General features: G+C 36.2%; 1 long non-coding RNA gene across 1 annotated transcript in view; it reads left to right on the forward strand.

Moving 5' to 3' along the window:
• LOC150080125 (uncharacterized) overlaps positions 1 to 15,215 on the forward strand; it is a 56,500-nt gene that overhangs the window by 24,129 nt on the left and 17,156 nt on the right. The window contains exon 2 of the long non-coding RNA XR_016547379.1: positions 8,073 to 8,138. This is a non-coding gene — a long non-coding RNA (uncharacterized LOC150080125). The remainder of the gene's footprint in view (positions 1 to 8,072; positions 8,139 to 15,215) is intronic.

Here is a 15,215-nt window from a genome sequence, read left to right on the forward strand (position 1 = left end):
CTTGGTTTGATTATCAGTAGTGATTTATGATGTATTAAGAATGTGGATATTCAACTAAAGGAACCATTAGATGGCAGTGAACATTGTGTACTGATATGGGATTTATTTACAAAAATCACTGCTGTCAAGAGTAAAGGTAAGGGATTTTGATTTTGCAAAGCTGATTATAATGGGCTCAGACATTCTTTATACTCTTTTTAGTGAGTCCAACTATTAAAAGGCTAAATGGAAAGTGTTCAGAAAAGTAATCAATAGAGGAAAACTGAGTTTATTAACTGATAGGTACTGTTCAAGATTCACACCGAAGTGGATGTCAGATAAACTTGATGAGTTTAGTGGTAGACCATTCAAAATACCTCAAGCCAATTTCACCTCCCAAACCGAAGTTTATATGTGGAGTTTAGTGGTAGAGAAGAAAATGTATTGGATGATTATGAATTGTCGAGGGTAACTTGATTACAAACTAGTGTGTAATCAAATTATTCAGGGGGTTAGGCAGGCTAAGCCAGATTATGTGAAGTCTTTGGCTAAGTGTGCAAAGAAAAGTAGCCAGAAATTCTTTTGTTAACTAGAAGGAAGGGATGAATTACATTGGTCTGTTGGATACAAATGGCATAACCGTTGATTGTTTCATACATATTCTAATAAACTGTGTAAGTATTTTCTATCTACATTCACATACAAAGAAGTTTTCAGAGGTGAGATTAGCAGAAATCTGTCTAATATTGATTGGAATTTAATGAATCTACATAATAATTTGCTTATGTCCCTCTGTCTGGAACACACTTTCAACTTGAATAACTCTAAGACTAAACAAGCTTTTCACCTGATTCCTTTTGCAATAGGTTTTATTTAGTAGTAAAACTCAGAGGAAAAAAAAATCCAAAAAATTACCGACTGATTTTAAAATCCCAAGAATTGGTGTAGCTCTCAGTGAAACTAACTTGCTGTTTTGCTTTGAAGAGAAGACAGATTCCTAGCTTTTATCATATCAAAAAATCTCGGGGTCAGACGTTCAATGTTTTGCTCATGAACAACTTTACGTAGCAATTTTCTGGTCCAGATAATTTTTGTGCAATAATTTTAATTTTTTTAAAAGGTTGTATAGTCGTACATGTTAAAAATGATCAAATTGGTTTTTTTTACCCAAGTGCATCCCACTGACACCTTGCTAGCAGTGAAGGAAGTCGAGGGAAAGATTTTTGTAACTATTTCAATATTAATCTTTTTTACCTCGTCTCTGAAATAGTTTTGGAAAAATATTTGGCACAGATACTTTTGACTTGATTTGTTTTGCAGTATTTAGCAGTAAAATTGAGAATCTGTGGTAATATTTTCTAAAAAATTTTCCAACTGATTCAAAATTTCCGTTATTTTATTTTTTAATTTTTAGAAATTAGAAAATGCTAGGAGAAATTACTTCTCAAAAATGTTGCTAACAAGCTCAGGAATGAAAGAAGCAATGTAGAGCTTGGCAGAGTGATGAAAAAGCAGCTGAAATAAGAAGAAAATAGACTGAAAGAAAGCAAACACGCAAAGGAATGCAAGATAGAAAGAAAAAATAGACGATGTGAGCTTGATAGAGAAAAATTTGGGTATAGTGGCTAATTAAACCAGTGAGCAAAATCAAATTGTACTTCAATGCAATGCTGAAAGCCATGAATGGGCAAGAATGAATTGTAGATCAGTACAACAAGAAGTGTCCATGTTGAAAACAATTATCAAATTGCATTTTTAATCATTTTATTGCCTGATTCCATCCTACTGATGCCTTAGCTAGCAGCAAAAAGAGCTGAGGGAGAGATTTTTATAATTACTTCCATATTAATCTTTTCTTCTTCTCTGAAACAATTTTGAGGAAATATTTGCCACAGGTATTCTAGTTTATAATAATGGAGGGGAAGATGGAAGAGAAATTGCTCTGGCTAAAAGTGAACAAAGCATTGGGGCTGATGGAATCTATCCAATTATATGAAAAATGGCTGCAAAAGAGGTAGTTAAACCTTTAGCTGTAATAATGAAAGTATCCATAGATTCATAGAGTTTCCTTCAGATTGGAGGTGCAAATGCATTTTCTGTTCACAAGTTCAAGGTCAAAGTAAGTAATGCAGACCTATAAGTTTAATCCAGGGGTGGGAAACCTGCAGACTTTTGGGGTACCAGTTGCAGCCTTTTGTCTATTTCTCTCAAATGCACAATCCGCCTTTTATTTCATGACACAACACGAAACTCCAAATATTTTTAAGGTAAATTTTATACATCATTATTCTACTTATATAAATTAGTATACATTTATGCCGTACATTAGCAAAAGAAACATAAAAGGCATAAAAATATTCGATAGATCGATAGAGGACACAAAGTGGAGAGGTAAATTTATTTACATCGATAACTGTATAGTTAGTGAGAGGCTTGTCAGTGGCAACTCAGTAATTGGCAAACTGGCAGTCACCCAGTGATTTGCTTCACAGGCCTGAGAGCTTCTTAAGAAAGAACTGTAATATGTTAAAGAAAATGTATGCGTTAAATAAAATGTATGCATTGCCTTTTCTAGTTAAGGAAAATAATAATGAATTATATATTAAAGTAAATACAAAAAAAAAGCATTTATTCTAATTCACTAATCTTTACAGAATATTGTTTCCCATATAGATGATATTGTATCACTTCCACTTGAAACTGAACTTCATTTGGCAACATTACCTTTCTTATTAGTGATGACTCATCTCGCTGACTGCTGTCTGTATCAGTTGACATTCCGGCCATTCTCCCCAGTGCCATTCGTTTCCAGTGCTTGTTTCTTTTAAAATTGAATCTTCAGTCAATCTGTGTATTTCATTTTTAATTTTTACTGGTTACCCAATTATGTCAAGAAATAAGAAAAGAGCATTAAAGGAAGGAAAAAGAGTATTCAATGAAGAATGGGAATTGCAGTATTGCATTTTCAGTGAACGAGAAAATTATATGTTTGCTCTCGATGCCATATTGGCAATAGCGAAGAAATACAATTCATATCAGCATTATGCTACTCATAAGGACAACAAATATGCTAAACTAGAAGGAGAACCTTGAAAGTGTGCACTAAAGAAAGTGCAAGATGGAAAGCAGCAGCAGCAACAAGTATTCAAAACTATGTTAGGACAAGGGATGACATCACTGAAGTGACACATAAAGTAGCGTATATATGCTTGGAAGAAGAGTTAAGCCATTTAGCAATGTGGAAATCATAAAAGAATGCATTGTTGAAGTTGTGGGATGTTTAGATTCAGCTAGGGCTAAGAAGTACAAGCAACTACTTCTTTCAAGGTGGACTATCACTGATCGGTAACACGAATTAGCCCGTAAAATAACAGAACAACTTCATGCAATATGCCAAAGCAAAGCCATTTATTATTTGATCACTTGAATGGATCCATTGGCATTACTGACTCAGCGCAGGTGTTATTTTTTGTGTGTGTTATAATTGCGGATTTACATCAATTGTCACAAGGAGTTGCTGGCTTTGAGTACCCTTAGTGCCAGGACACTTGGAATTGGCATCTTCACCATCTTCAAAGAAAAATACCATGAAGCAAAGCTGAATGTAATTTAGTAAATGTATGCACAGATGGTGCACCTTCCATGAGAGGAAAACATGAAGGATTTATTGCATTACTACAGAAAGAATTGCCAGATCCAGATATTTTGATTTCCGTTCACTGTATTCTTCATAAGCAGAATCTGTTCCAAATCTATCATTTTAAGTGACATGTTAAATTAAGTTATAGGAATTGTAAACTACATTCGAGCAAATACATCACAACATTGGCAATTTCGCAGTGTGCTTCAGCTTAATGATGAAACATTCAGCGTGGATCTCCATATTCTAAAGTGCGCTGGTTGTCCCAAGGACAAATACTTGTCAAACTTTTAACTTTTCGAAAACAAATCACAAGCTTTTTTTGAGGAACTGAATCAACAGTGTGAATTGTCAAAAGTCGAATTCTGCAGAGATATTTCATTTTTGTGTGATATAATGTCAAAGCAAAATGATCTGAATATTTTTTTGCAAGGAAAAACCAAATCTAAATATATGTGGTTTAAAATACAGGAATTTCAGAAAAAACTTTGCTTAACTAATTGGAACTTTCAGCTGAACACTTTCCTGAACTGGTAAAAGTAATTAATGAATGAATAAAAAAACAAATCATTAAGGAAATGCAACATGAAAGAATACACAGCTGTTCTAGACTCCCTGATTGAAGAATACATTGAAAGGTTTGCTGATTTTGAGAAACATGATCTCACACTGAAACCAGCTTTTCAACAACACTTGATTGATGTCTCCAAAGCATCTGATGACTTACAGATGGAATTAATTGAGCTCTCAGAAGATAATATTCTGAAGTCTCTATTTGATGCAAAGAAGGATCCTCTTTAAATATGGAAAAATGCTGTTGAATATCCATGCCAACATCAGTATGCTTGTCGAATGCTATCTTGTTTTGGCACAACCTACTGTTGTGAATCAATATTTTCATATATGATACAAATTAAAACAAGCTTGAGATCTCAGATGATGGATATTCACTTTGGAGGACCGATTAAAACTACGCTCAACAATGTTGGAACAAAATATCAGATTACTATTTGGCTTTAAGCAGTCGCAAAAAAGTCGTTAAATGGTTTGTTGTCTGAATTTGTCCATTTTTAGTTTTGTTATCATCTTTGCTAAATGAATAAATGTGTTTGCTAATTTCTTTGTTTAATTTCCTCATACAGTAACAGACTGTAATTAAAATTGTAAACATGCCTACAAAAATATAATTTGTTTTGTTTATATTTAATTCTCAGCATCCGGCTAATAGTATCTTGGTTAAATAAAATTTGGCCTTCCAATGTAAAAAGGTTCCCTACTGTGTGTTAATCTCTGTGCTAAGGAAAATATTGAAATCAGTAGTTAAAGAAGTAATGCAAGGCCATCTTCATTTCAGTGAATCTGTAAAGTCATAATAGCTTGGGTTTGTTAAAGGGGAGCAATGCTTCACTGATCTGATTAGCTACTCAGGCTGTTACAAAGGAACTGGATGCAAAGAATAATTTTGATGTTGTATACTTAGACTTAAATAAACACTTTGATACTATATCACATGTCCGCTTGTATAAATTTGTGCAATGTGGTATTACAGGCAACTTACTACTACTATGGATAAAATAATGGTTAAGTGGCAGGAGACAAAAAGTGGTTATAAATGACCACAGCTCTTCGTGAACTAATTGTGATCAGTCGGGTGTTGAGGCCCCATACTGCTTTTAATATTTATTAATGATATTTGGTGTACGTATTTCAAGTTTATGAAATAAACTTGAAATACGTTTGTGTTTGATGTAGGTATTTCAAGTTTATTTCATAAACTTGAAATACCTACATCAAACATAAACATTGTGTTATCAACATAAACATCAAATTGATGTTTATGTTTGCTGATAACACAATGTTTATGTTTGATTCTGCAGAGATATTGATGTTTATGTTTGCTGATAACACAGTGGTAAGCACAGTGATTAATGATAGCAATTAACGTAATTGAAGTTTAACAGTGATACAACTTGTGATTGTTGCTACCTTGTGATAAATGCAAGGTACTGCTGTAATTGGATAAATAACATATCATTTGGGTGGTACCAAACTCAAGGTACTGAGTGGATTTTCAAAAAGATCAAAGTGTAATTGTGCAGTCTAATGAAAATTCTCTAAGTATTGCAAACTAGTTGCTAGTACAGCAAATGGTGTTCTGTCAGTGATATTCAAGAATTTTGCCGGCAGGGACAAGGTGGTGATCATCCTTTTCTACAAGGTCATAGTTATGCCTCATATGAAATACTGCATATAGGTTTGGAAGGACACAGATCTGTTGCAAAGGGTATAGAGCAGAGCAACAAGGTTAGTTTGAAGCAAAAAACTAAATTTACCAAAAAAAAAGGGTTTAAACAAATTACATTCTCTGGAAATTGATATCTGCATTGTGACCTAACGAAATGTATTAAGACATTAAAAGGATTAAGCAAATTAAATTCTGATGGCATCTTTACTCTTTCACAGATGAAAGATAGGGGGGGGGGGCATAAAACAAACATTCTTCAGTTGTTTCCTTTTATATACATTTTTACAGCTCAGTTTGACTCCTTGATTTGTATGTTATGTGACAGCTGTGTTATTGGCAGGTAAGAAAATGCACTATATTAATTTTAATTACAAATTAAAAACACTGCATTCCACCTAAATTTTTATAGGCAAAAATGATTGAGTTTATTGACACTAGATAGAAAGAAAACACTGAAAGCATTCTAATAACTCATTTAATGATGTTTGGAAATTCTTGAGGATGTCGTTACCAAGTCTAAATTGTGGGGCCGACCATTATCATCATACACTTGTATTTGTGAAGATGGGATATCATGGGTGCGGTGATAATGGTTGGGTCCATAATTTAGACTTGACAAAAATATCTATAAGGATTGCAAAACATTGTCAAGATTGATTTATAAATTGTTGGGTTATTGGAATGTTTTTTGTAAAGTATCCTTTTCATCTAATTTCAATGAATGTAATCATTTTTGCCTATAAAAATTTTACTCACAGATTGCAGTTTTTTATTTAAATCTGCTATCAGAATTTTTATTTCCCATGTATATCTTTCACCCACTTGATATGACCATTGTTGGCATGCTAAGATTTTAGCAGAGGCCGCTCAGGCACATTATCTAACAGTAATAATGCTTTAATGTACAGTATTCTTCCCAGAAAATTTTGCCAGCTGGATAACATTATGAAGTAGCCGGATGGGGAAGTGTAATACTTTGCAATATTATAAAATTTTGTTATTTATAAATGTGACTTACGTGATCCAGAGCAAATATTGATTGCATAATTTAGTGTTATATGCTCTTGCTGCATTGATCTTGATCGCATAGTATGTCCGAATTAATATTGATTGAGATCAGTGAGCAGTACCATATGGTACCGCGAGAATCGTTTAAATTTTAGCCAGGCGGTCAGTTAAATTCACCGAGCAGTGTGGCCATTCAATAGGCTATTCGATAGGGAGAACACTGATGTAGTTACATTTATTTAATTTTTTCTTTTAATTGTTCTTCTTTTACAAAGTGATTGTGAAAAATCATCCTGAAAGTTGGGAATTATATCATTAAATTTTCATATAGGGAAGTCTCCGTTCTGCACATAAAAGGCAATCCAAATTAATGAGTTTGATCTATATATGTATTAAAGGGTCATGTATAACTTGTGCCCCTTTCTCTCCACTCTAAAAAAAAAAAAAAGAGTTAAGCTGTCCCCACCCCTACAGAATTAGGACAGAAGAAGAAACACATAAGCAGTCTTTTTAGATATTTTGTTAGTATTTTCCCCTTATTAAGAGCTTTAAGTAAAGCTCTTAATAACATAACCCTATTACCTAAAAATTGTTCTATCTGAATTGTTTATTTAAAATATAGTGATACAAAATTCTGAATTTGCTTCATTTTTAAATATAAGCTCACCCCAGAAAGTTATCCAAATGACAAATCTTTGTTTTCATTATGCAGTCCAGTACTTTTTAAGCACCATAATTAATTAAACAGTTAAATATAATTATTATATACTTAAGGATCATTTGCAAATGATTCTTCAATTAGAATATCATGATTTCTGGCTACTGCCATTACAGTAAAGAAATGATTTGAGATGAACTCTTTAAATTGGTGAAAATTTGTTATTTAAAGGCACTATTTATTTGAGGGATTTTCAATGGGATCCTAAGATCTTCAGACCTTTATGACAGTCATTATGATAGCAATCCATACTGTTTAAAAGTTTAAACTACATTTTCTTAAATTATAAATTGAGAGTAGTAATGATTATTATTCCTTAGGAGGATATGTCTCTCTCATTAACTTTGTTAATAAATTTTAAAAATTATTAGGAATTTAACAATGGGTTATTATTAAATCTGATCATAATTTTGAATTTTATAATAACATTTTATAAACTAAAACAAAGCTTATTTTTTACTTTAACTATTATTTTTTTATAGCTTTTCAGTGCCATATCAAGTAGTAAATCTTCCAGCAACATTATATTTGCTTTTGCACAAATCCTGGTGAGAATTAATTTCTATAATTTTGCTCTTTAATAACTTCATTTGTTCTCATCTTTTTTGAATAGATCTACCTGTATTTGTGGAGCTTGAAAATAATCTGACATTTCAAAAACAAAAATCTGATTTTGTATGGCTTTATAATTAATTATAGCACTGAGATAGCTTTGCATTAGAAACATCTACCTAGTTGTGACACCTTTTGCATAAAGCATGGAATAGATGCATTCCAGCAAAAAGTCTGTGAGGTTATTATTATTAGTAGTAGTATCAGCAGCCAGGGCCTATCTAAGGTGTAGGGTGAACAAGGCATGTACATAGGGCCCGTACTTTGAGAGGGCCTCTAAATGGCAGTGTATACAACCAAAATCAATGATATCCAGTAGTGTAATGATGAGCACGAACAGTTGCGTTCCTTATAAAATTTTCAAATAAAATATACTTTCAAATTGCAATGTTATAGTTTCTGGTCAAAACTTGCATGTCAAATTGCAATGTATAGTTTCTGGTCAAAATGTGCATAAAGCAGAATGTAGGGGCCCAAATACTCAAAAGATAGGCACTGGTAGTAGTTGTAAGAAAGCAAGCTTATAAAGCATCAGTAAAAAAAAATAAAAAAATAAACATCTACATCACTTGTCCACCTCTTCCAATAATTTGTCTACTTTTTCCTTGAATTAATTCAAACTGCCCACTTCCACAACACCAAATGGAAGTTTGTTTAAAATGGAAGATGCCTTTGCACATCTCGAGTCCACAGGAACTTCTCCTGAATGCAAAAATGCTCTCATGCTTATGGCTAAGGGTTTCTTTACCTCCTTTGCTGCCTTGTAATGTAATTGGATAGATCCTATACAATTTCTCTTCCACTTTCCTCTCAGTTATTTCAAAATCATTTAGCTCCCTGTTAGATTTTGACGAACTTCTGGAATACCCCTCCTTAAAGAACTCCTTGTGTGTTAATGAAGATGCAAAATACCTATTCAGTTTGTCAACAACCTGAGCAGGATCATCAACAGTTATACTATTGATATCAAGTGGACCAATGTGATTCTTTTTTTTTTTTTTTTTTATGTGAACCCCAAACACGAGAGGTATTAGAACCTATAGTACTTAGTACCATGCTTGGGTTGGAGGTTGAGAAGGCGAAAGAAGATATTTGTTGACATTGGACTTGAACTTCTGTAGATTGTAATTTTCAGGAAATACTTATGAAGGAAGGTTGTTCCAGAAAATGGCAGTTGAATAAATAAATGAAGAAGATGAAAAGTTGGTTCTGTGGGTTTGAAGTTGGACAGTAAATGGATGTTGGCTGGTGGCGGCACGTGTTTTGAAAGAGAGAGCAGGAATTATAGAAGCCAATTCAGAATAACAGTGAACATGGAAGTATCTGTAGAAGAGGCAAGCAGCAGAAACAGTACGTCTATGAGAAAGCGAGTGGAGAGACTCTGTTAGAGATGAATCATTAATTAACCTAACTGCCCTCTTCTGAATGGAATCAAGAAGCCTGAGAGAGATTTTGGGGGCACCACCCCAGATGTGGGAACAACATTCCATGGCAGGGCGGATTTGCGATTTATATAGAGCGAGCAGCTGTTTGGAAGAAAAGTAACGCCGAGAGCGAAAGAGAAAACCAAGTTTTTTAGATGCAGAGAAAGCAATGTTTGTAATGTGCTTGTGCCAAGAGAGATTAGAAGTCAGGGTAATCCCCAAAAGAGATATATCATTTTGCCTAGAAATCAGAGTGTCACTAAAGATAAGCATAGGAGCAGAAGAATCCTTTTTTGCGAGATATAAGACAAGACTGAGTTTTAGAAGGGTTGAAATCAACTAAGTTGTCTTTGCCCCACTGAAGAATTACCTGAAGATCGACATTTAAGGAATTGGTAGCAGATTTTCGAGAAGTTGAAGCTGATTGAGCAGGATAAGGTTTCTGAAAATGGAAAGTGGAATGCAATGTGCTATCATCGGCAAAACTATGGATTGGATTTCCAGTTAATGGAAGAAGGTCATTAATATACAAGAGGAAAAGAGTGGCAGAAAGAACTGAACCTTGGGGGAAACCGGCATTAGTGGAGAAGTTAGAAGACAGAGAGCCATCTACCATCACACTGTACTGACAGTGGTAGAGAATGAAAGGGACTTGGGGGTGGTTGTGCAGGCAGATATGAAGTTCTCTGAGCAGTGCAGACGGGCTGCAAGAGTAGCTCATGGAGTATTGTCAATGATATACAGGAATTTTTCCAGCAGGGATAAGGAGGTGATTATTCCCTTGTATAAGGCAATGGTCAGGCCACACCTAGAGTACTGTATACAGGTCTGGAGGCCTCATTTCAAGAAGGATGTAGAGCTGCTGGAACGAGTACAGAGAAGGGCAACAAGATTAGTGAATGGAACAAAGGGGTGCTCTTATGAAGAAAGGCTTAAGTTTTGCAAATTACAGTGTCTGGATACACTAGGCACCAGCGAGGTGATCTCATAGAGGTGTATAAAGCCTTGAATGGTTTGAGCATGCTCAATGCTGATGGCATTCTTCCTCTAGCTCAGAATAATCACCTGAGAAGGCATAAATTCAAATTGAGGAAAGACAGATGTAGGATAGACGTGCAGAAATTTGCCTTTAGCCAGCAGGTGGTTGGTTGGTGGAACAGACTTCCATCCCTTGTAGTGGTGGTTGATAGCCTAAATAAGTTTAAGGCTCAGCTGGACAGGTATTTTGAACGAACAGAGGGGTGAAGTGGAAGCGGGTTTTTTTTTTTTTTTTTTTTTGGCTGATGCTCCATAAGCTTGCTTTCTTGCATCAAATGCCTCTACTAATGCTAATGCTAATCACCCTCAGTGAGCGATCAGAGAGAAAACTGGATAATCAATTACTAAAAACAGTTGGAAAACCATAAGATGTAAGCTTGTTCAGAAGACCTTTATGCCAAACACGATCAAAAGCCTTTATGTCAAGAGCAACTACTTGTGTTTCACCGAACCTTTCCGTCGAATTAGTCCATAAATGGGTAACATAAATCAGTCGCCAGTGGATTGACACTGACGGAATCCATACTGGCGATCGTTGATCAGATGGAAGGTTTCTAGGTAGTTTAAGAGTTGGTGGTTAATTGATTTCTCCATTACTTTAGAAAGAGTAGAAGTAATTGTAATGGGACGATAATTGGATGGGAGGGATTTGTCACCCTTTTTAACAACTGGCTGGATATGAGCAAATTTCCAAGCAGAAGGAAAAACACCTTTGGAATAAGAAAGTGAAAAAAGGTGGCAAAGAATAGGAATAAGTTCAGGAGCACAGTGTTTGAGAACAAGTGGAGAAATACCATCAGGACCTGGAGCTTCCTTAGCATCAAGAGTCATCAAAATCCTTCTGATATCCTTTTGACGGAAGACCACAGGCATTGAATGGAGTTGAATTGAAAGGAGGCATTGAATGGAGCATGTTGGGAATACTGGGAGGTGTTTACATGAGCTGGAAGAAAAATGGGATGCTAGTAGGTCAGCTTTATACTTGGCTGAAGTGACAACAGAACCATCTGGTTCGGACAGAGGTGGGAGCAGAGATGGGCAAAAGTTGTGGCCAATAGCTTTGGCAAGAGACCAGAATGCTCGGCTACCATTAGGGCAAGAAGCAAGTTTTCTACTCTTAGCCTATTCAAACTCTAGTTTGGACTGATTAATAATTGCTTTACAATTGTTGCGAGCTTTGGTGTAGGCAGAAAATGAAACTGAAGAATTAGAAACAAGCCAATTATGATATGCAACATTCTTCTGTTGAACAGCCTTAGCACATTTATTGGAAAATCAAGGTTTAGATAAAGGACGAGATTTTAAAGTGGAGTGTGCGATAAAGGATTCCATTCCTGCAAGAATAATTTCACTGACACGATCTGAACAAACGTTGACATGAGAAGTTTTGAAACAGTAATCCGACCAAGGAAAAGAAGAAAAGAAGTCTCGCAGGTCATCCCATTTTGCATTCTTGTAATGCCAAATAACACGAGGTTGGGAATAGCCATGAGATAAAGGTTCCATTGGAGAAGAGACAATCACCAAGTTGTGATCTGAAGTGCCTAGAGGACCTCTCACTTCAACCGTGTACTTAGAAGTGTTGTTTGTGAGAAAAAGATCAAGCGTATTGGCTGTATGGTTAGGATTGTTCGGAATTCTTGTAGGTAAATGAACAATCTGTGCTAGGTCATTAGTAATTGCAAAAGCCTCAGCATCTCGACCTGCTGGGTCGGTGTGACTAGAAAACGGAAGCCAGCTGGAGTTGTGAACAATAAAATCACCAAGGAAAATTACTTCACTGTTAGGAAAGTTGGACTGGAGAAAGTCAAGTTGCAAAGAGAGGAAGTCAAAGAGCTCCAAGTGATTAGTGGAGTTGGGAGAACGGTAGAGACAGCAGATGAATTTGACACAATGAGGTAGAGAGATTTTAAGCCAGAGAAGATCAAAGAGAGGAGATTCCAAATTGCCAAATCTCTGACAGGGAATATCAGAACGGACATATGCACCAGTACCACCTTTGAGGCGAAAGGAATCATACAGCGAATAATTTGGGCATATGAGATGAGCAGTAGTTGAATCAACCGATAACTGAGATTCTGTCAGAAAAAGTACATGGGGTTTGGCAGACTGCAAGTGGAAATGGACATTGTTGAGATTAGAATTGAGACCACGTATATTTTTGAAATGAATTAGGAAGTGCTTGCCGACTGGGTTAGCCGGGTGGGTAAAACGCCTGCCTGGCAACCCAAAGGTCGCGGGTTCGAATCCTGCCTCGGGCTTGGATCAAAGTACCTCAAAAAACATTGGGCGGTGCACTATGGCCACAGAAGCCGATGCGCCAATAACTACCAAAAAAAAAAAAAGAAAAAAAAAAGGAAGTGCTTAGGAAGATTCAATCCCTTCCTTCTATTGTTAATATAAGTAATTAAGTCTTCACTGCTTTTTTGGCATTCTTTGCCAAAGATTCCTAATAATCTGCCTTAGCTTGACTAACTCTCTTTGTGACTTCATTAAAGACTAGTTTATGTCTACCATCGGCTTCTATATCACCTGATAATTTATATTGATTATATTAGCATTAGCATTAGTAGAGGCATTTGATGCAAGAAAGCAAGCTTATGCAGCATCAGTCAAAAAAAAAAAAAAAAAACCACTTCCACTTCACGCCTCTGTTCGTTCAAAATACCTGTCCAGCTGAGCCTTAAACTTATTTAAGCTATCAACTTCCACGACAAGGGATGGAAGTCTGTTCCACCAACCAACCACTCGCTGGCTAAAGGCAAATTTCCACACGTCTATCCTACATCTGTCTTTCCTCAATTTGAATTTATGCCCTCTCAGGTGATTATTCTGAGCAAGAGGAAGAATCCCATCAGCATTGAGCATGCTCAATCCATTCAATGCTTTATACACCTCTATCAGATCACCTCGCTGGTGCCTAGTCTCCAGACACTGTAACTTGCAAAACTTAAGCCTTTCTTCGTAAGAGCACCCCTTTGTTCCATTCACTAATCTTGTTGCCCTTCTCTGTACTCGTTCCAGCAGCTCTACATCCTTCTTGAAATGAGGCCTCCAGACCTTTATACAGTACTCTAGGTGTGTCCTGACCATTGCCTTATACAAGGGAATAATCACCTCCTTATCCCTGCTAGAAAAATTCCTATATATCATTGACAATACACCATGAGCTACTCTTGCAGCCCGTCTGCACTGCTCAGAGAACTTCATATCTGCCTGCACAACCACCCCCAGGTCCCAAAGAAAAACAGCAAAGAACTCTTTGCTGTTTTTCTTTGCATCCCTTGCCAAAGATTTCTCGTACTCTGCCTTTGCCTGCCTAACCTCCTTTGTAACTTGGTTACAAATCAACTTGTATCTATCATAGGCTTCTGTGTCATGTGTTAATTTGTATGTATCCCATGCATGTTTCTTCTCTGCCATATGCCTCATCAGTTCATCTGACATCCATTTAGGCCTAAACCTTGAACAATATTTCTTAGTTGGTATGTAAAGCCTAGTAGCTTTCAAGATAAGTTCTTTGAATGCTTCCCATTTTGCATTTGCTGTTGGTAACATCATCAGTTGGTCCCACTGTATAGAATTTAAATACTGTCTCAGTCCATCATAGTCACCTTTACGAAAACAAAAACCCTTCCCTTTACCTCTGATGGTAGTTACCTCCTTGAGTAAATCCCACTTCAACACACTGTAATCACTGCCACCTAGTGGTTCATTTATCTGCAGATTCTTAATGCATGGAGAATCACTACTGATAATCAAATCAAGAGTATTACTCCCTCTAGTTGCCTCCCGAACATGCTGATGTAGAAAACAATCATCCAGTAAATCCACAAAAGCCTTGCTAGTGTGTGAGTGACCAGCCCCCAAATTCCAGTCAATATCTGGGAAATTAAAATCCCCCATTATAAGATTCTCTGATTTACTGGCCCATTCTCTTTCCCTGTACAGTATCTTATTATACTCATCAAAGTCATTAGGCCTATAGTACACTCCTACTCTCAATTTTGATCTCCCAATGCTTATGTCACACCAAACTGACTCGACACTGCACTGTCCAGCGATGTCGACTGGCTTCACTTCCTTGGATTTTATGTATTTCTTAACTAATAGCATAACCCCTCCTCCCTTCCTATCCAGTCTATCTTTTCTGTAGACGTTGTACTCCCCAAATTCCAGTTCTGCATTCCTTATATCTGTGTGACACAAAGTCTGTGATATCCCAACAATATCTGCCTTTGATGTTTTGTGCAATACCTCAAATTCATCAAATTTATTTACTAAACTCCTAGCATTGGTGTACACGCAAGTATACCTGCACCTATTTCTATTCTTAGCTACCCTAACACAACTCATGTATTTACTTGTACCGCAATGACTCCCAGCAGTCTCTGAAATATCCTGAATCTTGTTTTTCAGGCTTCTGCTCATTCCAATAGAAGCAGTGCAAGTATCTCTTTCACCTCTGCCAGTGGCTACTGTTAATCTATTCGTCTTTGTATCCCCCCAAGCTAGCAGTTTTCCGACCCACCTAACACTGCCTCGCTAGCA

The sequence above is a fragment of the Mastigoproctus giganteus genome, chromosome 9 (assembly GCF_048544385.1).
Source record: "Mastigoproctus giganteus isolate SK-2022 chromosome 9, ASM4854438v1, whole genome shotgun sequence".
Taxonomy (NCBI): Eukaryota; Metazoa; Arthropoda; class Arachnida; order Uropygi; family Thelyphonidae; genus Mastigoproctus; species Mastigoproctus giganteus.